We start from the raw sequence: 21,724 nt of genomic DNA, 5'->3' as shown, positions 1-21,724 counted from the left end.
TGTGAAATGAATAATGAAAATTAAGATTAGATGTGTATGTATTTATATAGGAGGGGAAAAAAACATAAAACAGCCCAACGGTTAGGCTCCAACGGATATAATTCATCCACCAATCACAGCTTGACACCTACCCAAATCGCCCCTCCATCACCCTCGTGATCGGCCGACAAACGCCGGCTGACAAACGCCCATATCCGGTGTTTGTGGTGGCGTTTGTCGAGTCATGTGGAAGGCAAAGCGGCTGATTCCGCTGCGTTATCCATGGTCTTAGAGGTAAATGGTAATAGCCAACAGGCAAAAGAGAGTGAATATAGTGGATGTAGCTGTTAAGACACTTTATTTAATTTCAATTAATTAATAAGTAAACAAGTTGAGTTGGATTTTGTGGGGTTAAAGTGGGCTGAATATTTTTGATCGGGGTCAAACCTAAAAAATTACTATGATAATTTTCAGATCATGGGGGTCATATGACCCCATTTGTATCTCTTTGCCACCGCCCCTGGTTGTCGCTACAAAGAGATTGAGTCAGGCCTTCTTCTTACTCTTGGACTTATATATTGTACATGTTATTATACTATACGATTTATCAATTCTGTCACTATTAATAGTTTCTCATTTATTATTTATTACTATTTACTAGTTTTTGAGCCCGTGCATTGCACGGTTACTCAATCTGTTTGACGATTAGTTATATAAAACATAATTTTTTTCTCTCTAGAGATCTTGGTTCACAATAATGATATATAAATGAATAACGACACAATAATGAATATGTATCGTAAGTGGTCTTCTAATCACAAGTGGTAATTAATCTATATGGCTTGCTATAGAGTAAGGGGTTTTTTACATTTTTTTCTTAATTTGACTCTGTTTTCATTTGCCTTTTATCCTGGAGGGGTGTCTGATTCCATGTTTCCTAGACACAGATCAATTTTCAGATTAAGTGACAAATTAAATGACAAGTAAACAATAATTTTACTTACTAAATTAAGAGTTGTACATAAACAAACTATTAAGTGGTAAGTAAAAATGTATCTTAGATTAACATATGTATTGAATTAGTTACATATAGAATAGTTACACATGTGAACCAAAAGATAAAAGTAAAGATAAAGATAAGAACAAAACAAATTATATTTGACTTGTGAGTTGTTATAACTTATAAGGATAGATGTGTTCTACTATAATTAAGCATATTTTTCTTATTGATTAGTTACAACAATCTCTTAAAATTACCTGTACTAAATTGCTCTCATTTTTTTATTAATTTCTTTCTTCTCTAATATTGTTATTAATCATTTATTTAATGGATTTTAATCACAGTCACTGAGAATTTAACAAGTGTAAATTTCACTAGTCATTAACCCCTTAAAAATGGGTTTGTTGACAAATAAGCTAAACAAATCTCTTTTTTATATAAGTATATAGATATAGATTATTTATTATAAGTAAATTATATATATGGATGGTTCCTGGGCTTTACATCAGATTATACAAGTAGTCCTTATCTTTTAGAAGTTATATTGATCATCCCTAAATTATAAGAAAATGAACATCATTCATCCTGTTGTTAACATCATTTGAATTATCCGTTAAATCTAACAATTTACATTACATTAGAGATCCTTTCTATCTTCACTAAAAGCAATCTCCAATCGATTAGTATAGTAACATTTTGAAAACAAAATTAATTCTAAATTGAAATGCACAAATCTAAGTATATATATTTATATCATCATCAACAAACAAAAAACAACTACCAATAAACATATTTACTATTATTATCATTTATCATTCATTACTAAACTTACTTATTAATCAATTACTTTTAGATAAAGATATACATTAAAACTACATAGTATTAATCAGACTGTAACATTTTAGTTATATCACATAGTGTGGACCCCTGCCATTGACTCTAACATTGCTGGTCTAAAAAAAAAAGTTCGACTCTTTTGGTACCTTTACTTTCCCCAAAATAAAGCGCAATCAAAACAGTAAACTACCAACGAACCGGGATCAAATTCAATCGTAGATAACACATAAGGGCATATCAGAAGTTGTCTAATACGAGGAAAGGGTTGTTGGAGTGTGGAGACGTTTAAACAACAAGAAAACAGGTTCAGGTGATCAATACGGCGCATCTCGACATGGATGCGGTGCATTAATGCATCGTTTTATGCCGAAGGTTTTGGATGCGGGGCTTTTAACTGATATGGCGCATCAAACACGATAGATGTGGTGCATCACCATCTCGATGCGGCGCATCGAGAGCTGGAACTTGAGCCTGCAATCGTGGGAACCTATCTGGCACATCAAAGCAAGGTGATGAGGCGCATCACCTTTGAGATGCGGCCATCGACCTGGAATCAGCAAGTTGTTCAAGTTGATCAAGTGTGTTCCGAATTTTATTATCTAACCTTTTGCTTTAGGTGAAAAGTGGGTACTTTACACCTTGTATTAAGGCTGTGATCATGCTAATTCAAGGGTGTAAAAACAAGCTAGTTGGAAAACATGATGATTACTTGGCCATGTGAAGTTTCCTAACTAATCTTTGTTAGTGTTCTTGTTTCTCCTATAAATGGAGCTCTTTGTATCTCATTGTAACACACTACACACAAATTCTCAGTAATAAAACTATCTCTAGTTGGTTCGTGGACTAAAGCAATCACAACGATTGCATATAACCACGTTATATCTTGTGTCGTTCTTACATTTCGCATTTATATCTTTCGTTCATTAAGTGGGTTCGAGTGATCTTGATAGAATCACTACTCGGCTAGTAATCTTGTAGAATTACTAGCGTTGTTTGGGTCATAATATCCTAACAACTGGTATCTAGAGCACAAGGTTTCGTTAAGGGAACGATGGCGGAAGACGGGAAGTTTAGAATCGACCGATTCGATGGGAGAGACTTTGGCTTTTGGAAGATGCAAATTGAAGATTACTTGTATCAAAAGAAGCTACACTAACCCTTGTTAGAGACCAAGCCTGAAAGCATGGACGATGCCGATTGGACGCTTTTGGATCGTCAAGCTTTGGGTGGTATTCGTCTTTCACTTGCTAAGAACGTTGCATACAACGTTGTGAATGAGAAGACGACGTTTGCTTGCTTGAAAGCACTCTCTAACATGTATGAGAAACCTACAGCTGCAAATAAGGTATTTCTCATGCGTCAGTTGTTCAATACTAAGATGAAGGAAGGAACGAGTGCAACAGATTATATCAATGAATTTAATAATATCGTTTCAAGGCTTGAATAGGTAGAGATTAAGTTTGATGATGAACTAAAAGCACTTATCTTGCTTTCATCATTACCGAAAAGTTGGTCGGGTACGGTTACCGCGGTTAGTAGCTCTATGGGAACTACTAAGCTAGCGTTTAAAGCTATAAGGGATTTGATTCTTGGTGAAGATACTCGTAGGAGAAACTCGGGAGAATCAACGTCCGGTTCTTTGTTAAGTACCGACAACCGGGGTAGAAAATTTGAACGCGGTGCGAAGAAGGGTAGGAAGAAGTCTAAGAAGAGGTATCCATCGAAGGATAGAAGTGAAGTCGTTTGTTGAGGTTGCAATCAAAAGGGGCACTTTCAAAGGAATTGCAAAAATTATTCCGCGAAAGGTGTAAACTTGAAGGGGATAGTGATGATGCACTTTTGTGTAGTGTTGAAAATTCTATGGAGTCTTGGATTTTGGATTCGGGAGCTTCGTTTCATGCTACTCATGTCAAAAGCATTATGAAGAATTTTCGTTCATATCAAGGCAAGGTGAGATTGGCGGACAACAAGCAACTTAACATAGAGGGCATTGGAGATGTTGTTTTGAAGACTACTCTTGGTTCTAATTGGACTTTGAAGAACGTAAGGTACATTCCTAAATTGAAAAGGAAACTTATTTTGGCTGGTCAATTAGATGATGAAGGTAACGCGGTTACTTTTGAAAACCTCCAATGGAAGGTGGTTAAGGGTAGTTGTGTAGTGGCTCGTGGACATAAAAGGAGAACTCTTTATATGGTTGAAGTGTTTGATGAAGACACGGTGGTTGCTACGGTTAATGTTGAGTCCAAATCAACTCTTTGGAACCGAAGACTCGGGCATATGAGTGAGAAGGGTATGAAGATGCTTGTTTCGAGTTGGAGGATTCCAGATTTGAAAAAGGTAGAACTTGGGTTTTGCGAACCATGTGTCTATGGGAAGCAAAAGAAGGTGACTTTTAGGAAATCGGGGAATGCACCTAAGTTGGAGAAATTGGAGCTCGTTCATACGGATGTGTTTGGTCCAACCAATGTAGAATCACATGGAGGTTCTCGTTATTATGTCACCTTCATTGACGACTCCACTCGAAAGGTATGAGTTTATTTTCTTAAAGCTAAATCCGATGTGTTTAATACTTTTGTGAAGTGGAAAGCTATGGTTGAAAATGGAACTAACTTGAAAGTCAAGTGCTTGAAGTCGGATAATGGAGGAGAATATGGTAGTCTTGAATTTAAAGACCATTGTGCAAAGCTCGGTATTAGAATGTTGAAAACGGTACCGGAGACACCGCAACACAATGGGGTCGCTGAACGTATGAATCGTACGTTAAATGAAAGGGCTAAGAGTATGAGACTACATGCCGGTTTGCCTAAGATGTTTTGGGCGAATGCGGTTAATACGGCGGCTTATTTGATAAATAGGGGACCCGCAACACCGTTGGGTTTCCGAATTCCCGAGGAAGAATGGCAAGGTAAGAAGGTGAGTTATGGTCACCTTAGGATCTTTCGGTGTAATGCATATGTGAATACCGAAGATGTAGATAAAGACAAACTTGAAGCTAAGTCAAAGAAGTGTATTTTCATAGGCTACGGGTCGGATGAAATGGGTTATCGTTGTTGGGATAACGAGGCTAGAAAAGTAATTCGTTCTCGCGATGTTACTTTTGATGAAGATTCGGTCTATGGCAAACCGGAAACGGGGAGTCCTAAACCGAGTCAAGTTACTTTTGACGATGTTTCTATTGATGATCTTGCAGGTTCTAGTGGGAGTTTGGAAAAGAATGAATTGCCGAATGACGGTGAGGCGTCAAAAAATTCTAATGATGGGAATGATTCGGAAAGCGATGATGATTCCGAACATAGTGCGAGTTCTAGTGATGAGGAGGACACAAATGAAACCGGTCCAACCATTCCGGTTACTCCTATACCAAGACTATCACACCCCCAGTTAGGGCCTGGGCGAAATGTGACTTAATATCAAATAAATCAACATATTATAATATACGAGACCAATACTAAATGATAAAATAAACTTTATTAAGAGTACGCAGCGGAAAATGAAATGTCGTTACAATGATGGAAGTAACAATAATGTAAATGTTCAAATGCAAAAGTAAATAATCGATATCTCTTGATCCTATGTCCAAGTAGCATCACATAAGTAGTAAGTAAGAAATCTTGAATCAATCAGCACCTGAGACAAAACATGCTAAAGTATCAACCAAAAAGGTTGAGTGAAGTTAATAGGTTTAACAAATAAGTTTGACCGTTGTTTTAGACCACAACATTTAGTTTGTAAAGTTGATCTCCCGCAGGATCAAAACGTAGATCTCGCAGATCCAAAAGTTATGCCAATGCGTGATATTTAGACTAAACGTTCAAGTTTGCCCTAAAGACAAGTTGTAGTTTATACTTGTTGGTTTAATTTCATTATTAAAAAATACAAAGACTTAGTCAAATGTATCGGGGACGTTACTCCCGATAGGCCTACCCCAATAATTAAGCATGCATTCAACGAGCAATTAAAAATATCACTGTAGGGACTTAGTCGGACATAGCCGGGTATAGCATAGTTTAGTAGTTTGGTACTTGTGTCTAAGTTGTAAAATGTAAAAACAGCATGTGTCTCACCCCACTAAAAGTAAGTAAGTTTGCTAGAAATAAAGAGTGGGGCTATGAATTCACCTTAGTAAGTAGAGAGAGAGAGTTATTCCTCGGAATAGAAAGTTGGATGAGTGAGCAGAAAAGTCAACCTATTGACATTTAAGAGTAGTAAGTGTTTTTGCCCAAGTTTAAGTAGATGTTTAAGTATGATAGTATTGTAAGTATAGTTTGTTTTGCTAAGTTTCCTTTCCTAGTAAGTTTCTATTTTTAGAAAGTTTCCACTTTTAGTAGATTTCTTATCTTAGTAAGTTTCTATAACTAGAAAGTTTCTACTTTAAGAGTGTTTTCCATTTTAGGATACTTGCCGTATTAGATAAGCTTCCAATCACCTCTTTCCCTTCGAATGGCCATTTCAGGTCTAGGGGCTTAAGCTATAGGATCCTTTAAATCAGAAATCCAAACCCTTCCGCCTAGAGTCTCGTAGAAACCATTCGTCAAGAAAGTTCGAAGATCTATACATCTCTAATACATATCCCAAAATGTTTTATGTGTTATAATATAAGTAGTAGGTTATAGGTGTTAGTAATAGTAATGGTGTATACATGTTAATTAATAGTATAAGTAGTATTAGGGTTTCACTAATTAGGGTTAGTTAATTAAAGTAGTATTTTAATGATTAGGGTTTAGTGTTTTGAGGATCTAAATAATATGAATGTTAAGATCATGCACGAATATGATTATGAATATAAACATGAATTGAAAGAAAGATTTAAAAGTTTTAAGATTTTGGATCATACCTTGTTAATGATGATGAAGATTAACAAGAAACAAGAAGAAAACTTGGTGATGAAGATCAAATAACCCAAATAATGAAGAACACGGTTGAAGATCTTGATGAACACGAAGAATAAGCTTGAAGATCACTTGAAGATGGTGGTGGTGTGATGGTTGTGTTCTTGGCCGAATACCACAAGAGAGGGAGAGGGAGAGATTGTTTTTGAGAGAGGATTTGTCACGACCCTACTTTTTACGTTATCTTTCATCGTTAATTATTTAACGACCATTAACTGGTATTCGTGCTATGTCATTTCTATGGTCGATATTATTATATTAATAATAATATATTAATTATTAAGTGTTATGTGAATATTTGTATTCGTATTTTAAATTATACGTTTCTACGTATCGCGAATTTCTGTCCGGCGAATCATTTCGGTTTTTAAACCAACGGTCGCGTTTTTGGGATATTTAAATCCTAATTATTTTAAATATGATATTTTAAGATCATATAATTATATATAGTATTTATATTTATTTTTCGTCGCGCGTTTGTTATCTCTCCGGATTTTTAATCGCGTAAGTGCGTTTTCGCGTTTCGGGATTCGTTCGGGCTTTTGGGCCACAAGCAATTACACTTTTAGCAAGATTGGGCCATGGGGCCCACCCCATGACCCCCCATTCGGCCGACCATAAGGGGAGGGAGTATACTCCCCATTTTTTTTTTATTTTCCATCTCATTTACACATTACACAATTTTAATCTGAACCTAATTACCACTTTTGCTCTCCTTCCTCCCTTCCTTTTCTTTTTGGGCGACAACCAACACCACCAAACATCATCATCTTCATCAATTTTTCAAGCTTGGATCTAGAGATCGTTCATACAATCGGATTCCTCGTTCCGTTCTCTACGCGATTATACTAATTGTTTCTTGATTAGGGTATAAACCCTAACCCTAGAACTTTTAATTTTTATTTATTTTTATGTATTTTATGTTTATATTATTAGTATGATGATTATTAGTTGTTGTAATGTTGATTGTATGCGTAGAATTGCTCGATTGCATATTTTTCGGTTTGATAAAATTGGGACAGCAGCTTTTTCGTGTGTTTCTGATATTGTAACTGATGTTGATCATAAAATAAAGTATATAAGTGAGTTCCTGTCATCAAGATATTAATTTTAGACTCCGTATTCATGTCGTTTTGATTTCCGGAGCCCTAGATATGATCAAAGTGGTATTTTGTTAAGATTGAAATGTGATTTTGGTATGAACCAGGTTTGGTCCGACTTTGTGACCATAATTGGTGACTTTAGGGTGTTTTAGTGTGTTAGGACTGATGGTGGGGCAAACTTTCATGTTCGGGTCATCTCAATCCGAGCCACGAATTACCCGTTACGTCTAAAACACGTTTTTGATTGAATTGAAGTTCCAAGTAGTGTATTGGCTGTATATCACGACTTGTGGGCTGTTCATGGTGTGGTATTGAGTATACCAAAGTGTCGGGTGGTTTGATTAGGCGGAGATATATGTAAGGCTCGCCGAAAACCGACACCCGGGGCTCAGGATACGACCCGATGAACTTTTGATTTAAAACTTTTGACTAATTATGAAACTTATGATATAAATATTGGATTTCAATATCATTTAATTACTTATGATAAAAAAAGTAATTATGATTATTTACAACTTATGATATATATTTATTATATCAATTAATTAATATTTATGATTTAATTAACATTTTAATTAAACATATGATTAATAATACTTCATTATTAATGAAAAATACTTATGATAAGTATTAAACTTATATTATGAGATTACTATAATAAGACTTATAATAAGGATTAATTAATTATTTAATTATTATAAGCCTTAATTATTATTTAATTATAATTTAATTATTAAATACTTATGATTTAATAATTATAATTAGAAACTCATGATATGATTAATAATTCATTATTAATTAATAATAATTATGATATGATTTAAAATTTATTATTAATTAATAATATTTATATTATGAATAATATTTAATTAATTAATTAAATACTTATGTTATATTAATTATATCATTTAAACGTATATTAACTTTAATAATTCATTTTAATTTAATTAAACTTATGTTATGACATAATTAGACATATTTAACTTTAATAAACATTATAACTTATATTATTATTATAACTTACACTTTTAAAATTTACGTTGACCATGTTTGACTAAGGTTGACTTTTGAGTTGACTTTCGGTTAACTTTGACTTTCAGTTGACTTTTGTTGACTTTCTAATTAAGGAAACTTTCCTAACTTATAAACTTTCCTAAAATAGCAACTTTCTAAATTTAGAAACTTTCCAAAAATAGAAACTTTCCAAAAATAGAAACTTTCCAAAAATGGAAAACTGCTAAAAATAGAAATTTTCCAAAAATGGAAAACTGCTAAAAATAGAAACTTTCTAACAATAGAAAGTGTGTGTCCGTAAGCTATTCCGATCAAACCAATGCATATTGAGTACTGTTCTATGTCTACTTGCAACATGTACAATAGCTATCATACTAAGACTTGGCCTAAGTTAGTTATTTATATCGACCTGCTTTATTTATAGGTCGGCGTTGTGATCATTCCTGATCACTGTACTGCATTTGTTTTTCGCTTAATTGTGTTGGTTACTTCATTACTATTAAGGTGAGTTATAGTCCCGTTTTTACATACTTTTTAAAGTATATTTTTGGGATGTGATTACATGCATTTTATTTCACGTTTAGACACAAGTGACAATTAAATTTAAATTATTCATTGTGAGTTGGACAAAAATATTCTCTAGTCTGGTAACTGTAATCATTGGTTTCTACCGGTGAACGCGAATCCTATGGATAGATCTATCGGGTTTGACAACCCCATTTCGAGCTAGTCGCGCTAGCAATTTATAATCAGAATGTTTAGTACTTCGCATTTTGTTGTAGATACATTGTCCAGTGTATATTTTTATTGTGATTGGCAAGGGTAAATAAAGGGTTAAGTGGTTATCAGGTGGCTCATTGATAATGGAATAATGTTTAATGTTTTCTAATATTTTTAAATCTTGTGGTCTAAAGTTTATTCAATTATTTAAACCTATAATTCACTCAACCTTTGTGTTGACAGTTTACTCGCATGTTTTCACAGGTACTTGAGTTTATGTGATGCTTCCACTGTGTTTAGAAGAGTCTGCATGCATTTGGGCAGATTTTTATGAAACAATTTATGAAACTTTGGCTTGCATTAAGTTTTTGAATAATTATTACTTGTGGGTTGTTGACAATGTTTTGTGTCAACTTTGGATTATTAATATGTTGGGTTACTTTTAAACTACATATTTTGGTACGCTTCCCTTTTTAGGAAACTTTTGAAATAAAAGAATGCAATGTCGTTTGTTAAATTCATTTAAGTTCGATCAAGCTGTGGGACCAAGTGACGGAGCCGTTAAGTGTTTTAACGGGGCCATCACAGTTGGTATCAGAGCTCTGGTTGTAGGGAACTAGGCGGTCTTAATGTAGTCAACCCGTGGTTCTTAGGGTGCATTAGAGTCTAGTCTACAGCCCGACCTTTTTGCTATAGCATTATTATGCATTTCATTTCGTATGAGTTATATCATTAGCATTTATATCTTTTGGTATGTGGTTTGCGGTTTTACTGTTTGCAGATGTCGACTTCGAGCGATAACTCCGTTGCTGCTCCTGCTCCTCCGGCCACTGCCAGACGCCGTGCTGGTCAACCAGAGATCGATGACCCTGTTCACTACTACTTTTCCACCCTTACTCATATGAACAGGTCTTACAATGAAGTGACACGTATTAATGCTCTTAGTGATTGTATGCGTACTTTGCCACATAACGAGATGATGGATCAGATTCGAGCTAGTATGGATTCGTTTGTTAGCTTCAAGAATAATGTTGGGTTCGAGAATTGTAAGCATAACCGTGAAGTTGACGCTAGGTTCGAGGCTCTAGAGATCACAGTTCGTGGTTTGAAGGCAGAGTTGGAAGAAGTGAAAGGAAAGTTGCGGAAGTATGAGCCTCCTGCCGAGACTCATGCAGGCCGAGATTATCACACCCGCTCTAAGCAGATGTGATATGATGATTCATGATTGATAATTTATTTCATAAGACTTAATGTCCTTTCATACATACATTTTTGGATTATGTACGGCGTTTTACCGAGGATTTTATTAAGGTTTTGTTATGGGATGTTTTTCATTATGTATGGATGGTTATTTTTATGACATCTATTATCATTATCACATTTTATTTCTGATGTTGTAACTCTTGGCATGTTATATTATGCTTAATGTAGATCATGTATGTTAGGTGCTATGTATGTTGTATGATATTATCATAAAATATGTATGCATGTGGTGGTTATTTCTATAACAATCATAACTGTCATGTTATTACTCATAGTGGTTACTGACTATTATTTTAATGGTTAATCTTTTCGTGTTCGATCTATTCCTTTATAACACTGGTATTATTCTTAGTACTAACGGTTGTGTTATTCTGTTTTGAAGATCATGCCTCCTAGAGAGTCCAACGAAGCCCGTATCCAACGTCTTGTTACCGAAGGGATAGCTGCTGCTATGGCAGCGAATGCTAATGCAAATGCTAATGCGAACAACAATCAGGTGGGATGCTCCCATAAAACGTTCATGGCAAGTCGCCCACAGGAATTCAGTGGTACAGAAGGACCCATAGGACTTACCCGATGGTTCGAGAAAATCGAGTCTATTTTCAGGGTTAGTCGAGTCTGAGAGGAAGACAAGGTTAGTTTTGCTAGCTGCACTTTGAAGGATAGTGCATTGAAACGACCCGACCCAATCCATAGGGACGAATACAATAACATATGATTACATCGCGAGGCATTTGACCTCTATATGATACGTTATATAAACATTGCATTCTTTTGAAAAGATATACCATAAATGAATATTTAAAATTCAATGTTTTCGACATCTGATGATTTCTACATATAGACAATCACCGTAAATAACAGTTTACAAGAATACTTCCGTTGACAATGCAGTCAAAATAAATACACGGTGATGATTTTGTGAATGCAATGCTTCCTCGAATAAAACATGTATGACTCCATGCACATGGTTTCTCTAACATATATTCAAACAGCGGAAGACTTCTAGGAACCTGAGAATAAACATGCTTTAAACGTCAACATAAAGTTGGTGAGATATAGGTTTAATGCTAGCAGCGTTATAAATATAGACCACAAGATTTCATATACATAAACGTTTTAATAAAAATATTCTAAGTGGTTGAGCACTTGATAACCATACTTAACATTTAATCAACGTCGCATATTCCCTTTGGTATGAAATCTCACTACACTGTACCAAGTGTAGTCACCGAAACGAAGTACTGTGCAATCGTTGAATACTGGTCGTCCAGTCCGGTTGGGGTTGTCAGGCCCGATAGATCTATCAACAGGATTCGCGTTTACAATACCACATGTAAATAGTAGTTACCAAGCTACAGGGAAGTATGCCAGTGGTACAACTCAACGTAGAATATATTTTTTTATCACTTGTGTCCATAACGTAAATCATAAAATGCATGTATTCTCATCCCGAAATATTTAGAGTTTAAAAGTGGGACTATATACTCACTTTTGCCTTGAAGGTATTTAACTCGACTTGGTCTCCGATAGATATCACGAACCTAACCATATATATATATATATATAATATATCAACATATTTTCTTTTCAAGTAATCGTTACAAAAATATATATATACTTATAATACTTTTAATATTTTCTTAGTCCGTAGTTAGCAGTCCGATGTTAGTGGTCCACAATTAGTTGCTCAAAAAAATAAATAAAGACCCCATCGAATTCGTATTGATCAAAATTAATCTCGACCCATGGTACCATGTTGTCAAATGACGTGTTGCGTACATAAAGTACCGTGTTGTCAAATGACGTGTTGCGTACAATCATGAGGTCTTATGATTAATCTTCTCGTGTTGTTTACGGGTGGTCCTGAAATATATAAAATCAAATCATAAGTAATTATATATAAAATATCATATTAATTAGAAAAGATATGATTAATTTACTTTATCTCCAAATATTTTCGTAGCTAAACTAGCTTCGGATACCCAATCTTGTTTTAGTCGTAGTTTCTTCATTACAACTCCGTTTTTGTTGGTTCAACTTGCCACTTCCTTGGATCGAGTCAAATTTTAAGAATATGAACTGAAAATACCTTAGTTTGTATTCAAAATCACAGGTTATAGGTCAAACTCTGATAAAACTTATGAAAGTGATCATTTTCCATCATAAAAACAACATTTAATGATCATTTTTCTAAAAATACTTACACTTTGAGTTAAACCATGAAATTTTTATGTGTTAACATATTCATAAGAAATATCATTTTTCTTGAACATGAACTTCCAATTCAAAGTTCAAGATGGTTTTTAGTTATCCAACCCAAAACAGCCCCCGGTTGCACTCCGACGACGTAGATTCAGTTTTTAAGGTATTCTTTGTAAAACCAAGTTATATCTTGTTAAGTTAGCATATCATTATGATATATTACAGGTCTTGAAGTGTTTTAAAAGCTAAGTTAGAAGGATCTATTTAGTTTGCAAACAAGTTTGAAATCATTCAAACTATGTTCTTGTTGTTAAAATTTTACAACATAAAATAAGATAGCTATATTATTATGAATCGAACAAGATTATGAACAAGGTTACTACCTCAAGTTACTTGGACAAAGTTACTGTAAGAGATAAGAAAAAATCTTGGAATCAAAGAGTGGTGGAGTTAGATCAAAAGGTTGGAAGTATACTTCTTCAAATGGGTGGTTATTTTGATATGTTCTTGAAAGAGTTTTCTTATGGTGTTTAAGGCTTGTAATTGAAGCTAAATGATGGGGAAAATGCTTGGAGATGATCAATTATGAAGTTAGGAGTATTTTGAGAGAGAAATGAGGGTGTAGGTATGAGAAAATGGAGTGAAGAAATGGTGTTCATTCATAAAAATGTTTTTAGTTTATAAAGAAAGAAAAGGATTTTTAATTTTGTTTTCTTACTAATAATTCATGCTACTTGACAAATCCTAGTTACCTCATATCTAGGGCAGTAATAATGTTGATTAGGATGTTGATTTGATGTGTATATACCAATAGTAAATACATATAGAAGCTGGGTATGATACGGGTACATATACCCTAGATATACGTATAGAAATCTTGAGGAAACGGAATGAGAATTCAAATATAGCTATCTTTTGTGAATATACTTATATTGTTTTATGTATTTAAGTTCTTAAAAAGTGATTAAATACATTATATATACGATACATGTATAAGCATTATAGGTTATAAGTATATATATCAAAGTGTAACAACCCAACCCAATATACTGTGATGACCCGGGAATTTCCGATCTAATTTAAACTTTAATCTTTATATGTTTCCGACACGATAAGCAAAAATCTGTAATGTTGAGTCTCGAAAGTTTTAAAATCTATATTCATGTCATCAATTACCATTTGACCATGCCTGACGATTCACGAACAGTTATGTGTATATAGATATGTATATACAATATATACTCATTAATTGAAAACATTAACAAGGTGTTAAATATGTAATACTTTATATGAACGAAATTTGTTCAATATAGTTATTGACAGAATTAAAAGATAATATCATATGATTTAATTATCAGAATTATGATTACGAGTCTCTGTTATGAGGCCCACGTTGATTCGAGGAATCGTTTCTTTTTAACGGTATTCGGAATAATTAGTAAAGTAATTTACAAGTAAGAACAAAGTGTCACTTAACGAGAGTTAGACAAAAGTTAGTGGAGATTTCTGTTTGATCTCTAATTCGTATTTTACAATAATTGCCCCGTGACTCTTGATAAGATAAATTAATTAACTTTCCTATTATGTATTTTGAAAGCGAAATTAGGGAATCTAGATAAATTAGAAAATAAATATTGACAAGTTAAATAGATCGACATTTTACATTAAGATGATTCCTTACGTTTGATTTTCCTTTAGACTTAACCCTACGAGTCATGATTAAAAATGGAAATTTAAAATCTTGAAACCTGATATGATTCATATATGATTGTACCTTCTTTAACGAAAATGCCTTTTTGATATAATAGACTTGTATTATTAAAAACGTCTTATGACATAAACAACTTCTATTATTATAACCTTTGTAATAAAATGAATTTTTGAATATAAAATAATTTGGTTATTAAAACGTCATATGAGCGTTTGTAGATAAAGGAACTATATTAATTTTAGAACTTTAAAAATACAAATGTTACAAAATAGTAATTTTTAATATTTAAACGATTTCTCAATATATAAGTTTTTGAATGACATTAGTTTTGAAAAATTATATTAAGTAAATAAGTTCATATATATATATTTTGAAATGAAAATATAAATATATATAACTTAGTCATAAAACGTCCTGATTTAAAGTAATATATTTTGATAAACAACGAGTCACTGATTTATAGAAGTAAATGACCACAACGCTCAATTTTATAAGTTACATTTTTTATAAGATAATTTTTTGATGAGTAAGTCAAATTATTAATAAGGGTACACGTCGCGTAACGTAAAAGGCTAGTTTTCTAAACGTATGAAAGTCCGCTCGAAAAACCGAAAGCGGTACATGAGTCGTGAGACCACGACAGTGTCATTTTTGTAAAAATTATATTTTTACCATGAGCGTAAATATAATATAATATTTAATTAATTCTAAAGATTAAATATATTATATATTAAATATTATTATTAATCGTCGGCAGCCTAAATTATTTGAGTGAGAGCTGGAGCTCCGTATTTTGCGGAGCCTTGTACCTAAATGTCACCGCAAGTGCGGAGGAAATGGACCCAAACAAGTAATATAAATGATCCAATTTTTTGATTCAATTGTTACACCATTCCATCCATTTCTATATACTCCGTAAGATTTAGTTATTTATTTATTTATTATTATTATTATTATTATTATTATTATTATTATTATTATTGTTATTATTATTAATAAAGATTATTATTATTAATCCTAATATTATTATTAGTAGTATTAGTATTATTATTAGTAGTATTATACATAAAATACTACGATGAGATCAGGAGCGCATTATTTTCAAAACGAGTTTTTCGAGTGGGATAGGGCTAAGGAAGTTATGAGTTATAACTATGGAGGTGATGGGTATGGTTCGTGGGTATGCTCGTAAGGTCAAACTAGTGTTTATCATCTCCGTTGCGTCTACGTATTTTCCTGCAATATTGAATCTCAATATTGATACGTGAGTACTCATAATTTAATTTTTACATACTTAAAAGTGTATCCCTGACTAGTGCTCAAGAAAATAGGATCACGCATGCTTGTATTTTTGATACTGCCCTTAGAAGTTATGTTGAATCTTGAATTAGTTAACCCTACGGTTGAGATAAGGTATAAGATATGCATGTCCTTGGAAAGCTAGCGAAAAACTATAAACTTTTCATTTAGATATCGAATGGATTCGATGAACGGATTATGAAATGTCCCGTTCTTATTGATTAAAAACGTTCCATATTAATTGATTTCGTTGCGAGGTTTTGACCTCTATATGAGACGTTTTTCAAAGACTGCATTCATTTTTAAACAAACCATAACCTTTATTTCATCAATAAAGGTTTAAAAAGCTTTACGTAGATTATCAAATAATGATAATCTAATATATCCTGTTTACACACGACCATTACATAATGGTTTACAATACAAATATGTTACAACAAAATAAGTTTCTTGAATGCAGTTTTTACACAATATCATACAAGCATGGACTCCAAATCTTGTCCTTATTTAAGTATGCGACAGCGGAAGTTCTTAATAATCACCTGAGAATAAACATGCTTAAAACGTCAACAAAAATGTTGGTGAGTTATAGGTTTAACCTATATATATCAAATCGTAACAATAGACCACAAGATTTCATATTTCAATACACATCCCATACATAGAGATAAAAATCATTCATATGGTGAACACCTGGTAACCGACAATAACAAGATGCATATATAAGAATATCCCCATCATTCCGGGACACCCTTCGGATATGATATAAATTTCGAAGTACTAAAGCATCCGGTACTTTGGATGGGGTTTGTTAGGCCCAATAGATCTATCTTTAGGATTCGCGTCAATTAGGGTGTCTGTTCCCTAATTCTTAGATTACCAGACTTAATAAAAAGGGGCATATTCGATTTCGATAATTCAACCATAGAATGTAGTTTCACGTACTTGTGTCTATTTTGTAAAACATTTATAAAACCTGCATGTATTCTCATCCCAAAAATATTAGATTTTAAAAGTGGGACTATAACTCACTTTCACAGATTTTTACTTCGTCGGGAAGTAAGACTTGGCCACTGGTTGATTCACGAACCTATAACAATATATACATATATATCAAAGTATGTTCAAAATATATTTACAAAACTTTTAATATATTTTGATGTTTTAAGTTTATTAAGTCAGCTGTCCTCGTTAGTAACCTACAACTAGTTGTCCACAGTTAGATGTACAGAAATAAATCGATAAATATTATCTTGAATCAATCCACGACCCAGTGTATACGTATCTCAGTATTGATCACAACTCAAACTATATATATTTTGGAATCAACCTCAACCCTGTATAGCTAACTCCAACATTCACATATAGAGTGTCTATGGTTGTTCCGAAATATATATAGATGTGTCGACATGATAGGTCGAAACATTGTATACGTGTCTATGGTATCTCAAGATTATATAATATATAATACAAGTTGATTAAGTTATGGTTGGAATAGATTTGTTACCAATTTTCACGTAGCTAAAATGAGAAAAATTATCCAATCTTGTTTTACCCATAACTTCTTCATTTTAAATCCGTTTTGAGTGAATCAAATTGCTATGGTTTCATATTGAACTCTATTTTATGAATCTAAACAAAAAAAGTATAGGTTTCTAGTCGGAAAAATAAGTTACAAGTCGTTTTTGTAAAGGTAGTCATTTCAGTCGAAAGAACGACGTCTAGATGACCATTTTAGAAAACATACTTCCACTTTGAGTTTAACCATAATTTTTGGATATAGTTTCATGTTCATAATAAAACTCTTTTTCTCAGAATAACAACTTTTAAATCAAAGTTTATCATAGTTTTTAATTAACTAACCCAAAACAGCCCGCGGTGTTACTACGACGGCGTAAATCCGGTTTTACGGTGTTTTTCGTGTTTCCAGGTTTTAAATCATTAAGTTAGCATATCATATAGATATATAACATGTGTTTAGTTGATTTTAAAAGTCAAGTTAGAAGGATTAACTTTTGTTTGCGAACAAGTTTAGAATTAACTAAACTATGTTCTAGTGATTACAAGTTTAAACCTTCGAATAAGATAGCTTTATATGTATGAATCGAATGATGTTATGAACATCATTACTACCTTAAGTTCCTTGGATGAACCTACTGGAAAAGAGAAAAATGGATCTAGCTTCAATGGATCCTTGGATGGCTCAAAGTTCTTGAAGCAAAATCATGACACGAAAACAAGTTCAAGTAAGATCATCACTTGAAATAAGATTGTTATAGTTATAGAAATTGAACCAAAGTTTGAATATGATTATTACCTTGTATTAGAATGATAACCTACTGTAAGAAACAAAGATTTCTTGAGGTTGGATGATCACCTTACAAGATTGGAAGTGAGCTAGCAAACTTGAAAGTATTCTTGATTTTATGAAACTAGAACTTTTGGAATTTATGAAGAACACTTAGAACTTGAAGATAGAACTTGAGAGAGTTCAATTAGATGAAGAAAATTGAAGAATGAAAGTGTTTGTAGGTGTTTTTGGTCGTTGGTGTATGGATTAGATATAAAGGATATGTAATTTTGTTTTCATGTAAATAAGTCATGAATGATTACTCATATTTTTGTAATCTTATGAGATATTTCATGCTAGTTTCCAAATGATGGTTCCCACATATGTTAGGTGACTCACATGGGCTGCTAAGAGCTGATCATTGGAGTGTATATACCAATAGTACATACATCTAAAAGCTGTGTATTGTACGAGTACGAATATGGGTGCATACGAGTAGAATTGTTGATGAAACTGAACGAGAATGTAATTGTAAGCATTTTTGTTAAGTAGAAGTATTTTGATAAGTGTATTGAAGTCTTTCAAAAGTGTATAAATACATATTAAAACACTACATGTATATACATTTTAACTGAGTCGTTAAGTCATCGTTAGTCGTTACATGTAAGTGTTGTTTTGAAACCTTTAGGTTAACGATCTTGTTAAATGTTGTTAACCCAATGTTTATAATAACAAAAGAGATTTTAAATTATTATATTATCATGATATTATGATGTACGAATATCTCTTAATATGATATATATACATTAAATGTCGTTACAACGATAAACGTTACATATATGTCTCGTTTCAAAATCATTAAGTTAGTAGTCTTGTTTTTACATATGTAGTTCATTGTTAATATAATTAATGATATGTTTACTTATCATAATATCATGTTAACTATATATATAACCATATATATGTCATCATATAGTTTTTTTACAAGTTTTAACGTTCGTGAATCACCGGTCAACTTGGGTGGTCAATTGTCTATATGAAACCTATTTCAATTAATCAAGTCTTAACAAGTTTGATTGCTTAACATGTTGGAAACATTTAATCATGTAAACATCAATCTCAATTAATATATATAAACATGGAAAAGTTCGGGTCACTACAGTACCTACCCGTTAAATAAATTTCGTCCCGAAATTTTAAGCTGTTGAAGGTGTCGACGAATCTTCTGGAAATAGATGCGGGTATTTCTTCTTCATCTGATCTTCACGCTCCCAGGTGAACTCGGGTCCTCTACGAGCATTCCATCGAACCTTAACAATTGGTATCTTGTTTTGCTTAAGTCTTTTAACCCCACGATCCATTATTTCGACGGGTTCTTCGATGAATTGGAGTTTTTCGTTGATTTGGATTTCATCTAACGGAATAGTGAGATCTTCTTTAGCAAAACATTTCTTCAAATTCGAGACGTGGAAAGTGTTATGTACAGCCGCGAGTTGTTGAGGTAACTCAAGTCGGTAAGCTACTGGTCCGACACGATCAATAATCTTGAATGGTCCAATATACCTTGGATTTAATTTCCCTCGTTTACCAAATCGAACAACGCCTTTCCAAGGTGAAACTTTAAGCATGACCATCTCTCCAATTTCAAATTCTATATCTTTTCTTTTAATGTCAGCGTAGCTCTTTTGTCGACTTTGGGCGGTTTTCAACCGTTGTTGAATTTGGATGATCTTCTCGGTAGTTTCTTGTATAATCTCCGGACCCGTAATCTGTCTATCCCCCACCTCACTCCAACAAATCGGAGACCTGCACTTTCTACCATAAAGTGCTTCAAACGGCGCCATCTCAATGCTTGAATGGTAGCTGTTGTTGTAGGAAAATTCTGCTAACGGTAGATGTCGATCCCAACTGTTTCCGAAATCAATAACACATGCTCGTAGCATGTCTTCAAGCGTTTGTATCGTCCTTTCGCTCTGCCCATCAGTTTGTGGATGATAGGCAGTACTCATGTCTAGACGAGTTCCTAATGCTTGCTGTAATGTCTGCCAGAATCTTGAAATAAATCTGCCATCCCTATCAGAGATAATAGAGATTGGTATTCCATGTCTGGAGATGACTTCCTTCAAATACAGTCGTGCTAACTTCTCCATCTTGTCATCTTCTCTTATTGGTAGGAAGTGTGCTGATTTGGTGAGACGATCAACTATTACCCAAATAGTATCAAAACCACTTGCAGTCCTTGGCAATTTAGTGATGAAATCCATGGTAATGTTTTCCCATTTCCATTCCGGGATTTCGGGTTGTTGAAGTAGACCTGATGGTTTCTGATGCTCAGCTTTGACCTTAGAACACGTCAAACATTCTCCTACGTATTTAGCAACATCGGCTTTCATACCCGGCCACCAAAAATGTTTCTTGAGATCCTTGTACATCTTCCCCGTTCCAGGATGTATTGAGTATCTGGTTTTTTGAGCTTCTCTAAGTACCATTTCTCTCATATCTCCAAATTTTGGTACCCAAATCCTTTCAGCCCTATACCGGGTTCCGTCTTCCCGAATATTAAGATGCTTCTCCGATCCTTTGGGTATTTCATCCTTTAAATTTCCCTCTTTTAAAACTCCTTGTTGCGCCTCCTTTATTTGAGTAGTAATGTTATTATGAATCATTATATTCATAGATTTTACTCGAATGGGTTCTCTATCCTTCCTGCTCAAGGCATCGGCTACCACATTTGCCTTCCCCGGGTGGTAACGAATCTCAAAATCGTAATCATTCAATAATTCAATCCACCTACGCTGCCTCATATTCAGTTGTTTCTGATTAAATATGTGTTGAAGACTTTTGTGGTCGGTATATATAATACTTTTGACCCCATATAAGTAGTGCCTCCAAGTCTTTAATGCAAAAACAACCGCGCCTAATTCCAAATCATGCGTCGTATAATTTTGTTCGTGAATCTTCAATTGTCTAGACGCATAAGCAATCACCTTCGTTCGTTGCATTAATACACAACCGAGACCTTGCTTTGATGCATCACAATAAATCACAAAATCATCATTCCCTTCAGGCAATGACAATATAGGTGCCGTAGTTAGCTTTTTCTTCAATAACTGAAACGCTTTCTCTTGTTCATCATTCCATTCAAATTTCTTCCCTTTATGCGTTAATGCAGTCAAGGGTTTTGCTATTCTGGAAAAGTCTTGGATGAACCTTCTGTAGTAACCAGCTAGTCCTAAAAACTGGCGTATGTGTTTCGGAGTTTTCGGGGTTTCCCACTTTTCAACAGTTTCTATCTTTGCCGGATCCACCTTAATACCTTCTTTGTTCACTATGTGACCGAGGAATTGAACTTCTTCCAACCAAAATGCACACTTTGAAAACTTAGCGTACAATTCTTCCTTCCTCAATACT

The sequence above is a fragment of the Rutidosis leptorrhynchoides genome, chromosome 3 (assembly GCF_046630445.1).
Source record: "Rutidosis leptorrhynchoides isolate AG116_Rl617_1_P2 chromosome 3, CSIRO_AGI_Rlap_v1, whole genome shotgun sequence".
Taxonomy (NCBI): Eukaryota; Viridiplantae; Streptophyta; class Magnoliopsida; order Asterales; family Asteraceae; genus Rutidosis; species Rutidosis leptorrhynchoides.
Note: the sequence above shows the minus strand (reverse complement) of the source record.